At 44.3% G+C, this 488-nt stretch overlaps 1 non-coding gene across 1 annotated transcript; it reads left to right on the top strand.

Annotated features, from left to right (window-relative positions):
• The first annotated feature begins 60 nt into the window (after window positions 1-60).
• Window positions 61-134, top strand: TRNAR-CCG (transfer RNA arginine (anticodon CCG)). Its single transcript has one exon. It is a non-coding gene; the product is annotated as a tRNA-Arg (tRNA).
• The last annotated feature ends 354 nt before the right edge of the window (window positions 135-488 follow it).

The raw sequence follows: 488 nt of genomic DNA, 5'->3' as shown, positions 1-488 counted from the left end.
GAACAGGGAGTATAGGGAGAAGGAACATTCCCCTCCATACTCCCGATATGCCACGGATCGGAGTTGGTAGCTCAGCGGATGAGAGCACATGGTTCCGATCCATGGGGACGGGGGTTCGAATCCCCCCCAATTTGCATAGGAGAGGTGGAATACGAGCTGCAGAGACTCGAGTAGTAAGGAAATGATTCAGTGCCTCTCAGTACACGACACAACTATTTCCACGAAGTGTTATTGGATAATTATTTGTGGGGTTCTAACATATGATTGATCAAATAGATGATCAGTCAATTGCCAATTAGTTATCGGATTCGGAGTCAGTCTCGATTCGACGCCTATTCCGAACAGACGCTGATCCTGATAGTTCAGAAATGATTTCTCCATCTCTGTGTCTATCTCATTGATGAAATGAAATCTAATAGAATCGACTGTTTTTACCTCCGAAGCGAAGGAGAAGAAATGAATGAGGAAATTCCTATGTCTGTGAGAAA

This window comes from Dipteris shenzhenensis, unplaced genomic scaffold, assembly GCF_047967505.1.
Source record: "Dipteris shenzhenensis isolate YYH24624 ecotype China unplaced genomic scaffold, Dip_SZ_1.0 scaf0151, whole genome shotgun sequence".
NCBI classification, from domain to species: domain Eukaryota; kingdom Viridiplantae; phylum Streptophyta; class Polypodiopsida; order Gleicheniales; family Dipteridaceae; genus Dipteris; species Dipteris shenzhenensis.
The sequence above is the reverse complement of the archived record's forward strand: the minus strand, read 5'-3'. Positions and strand labels throughout refer to the sequence as shown.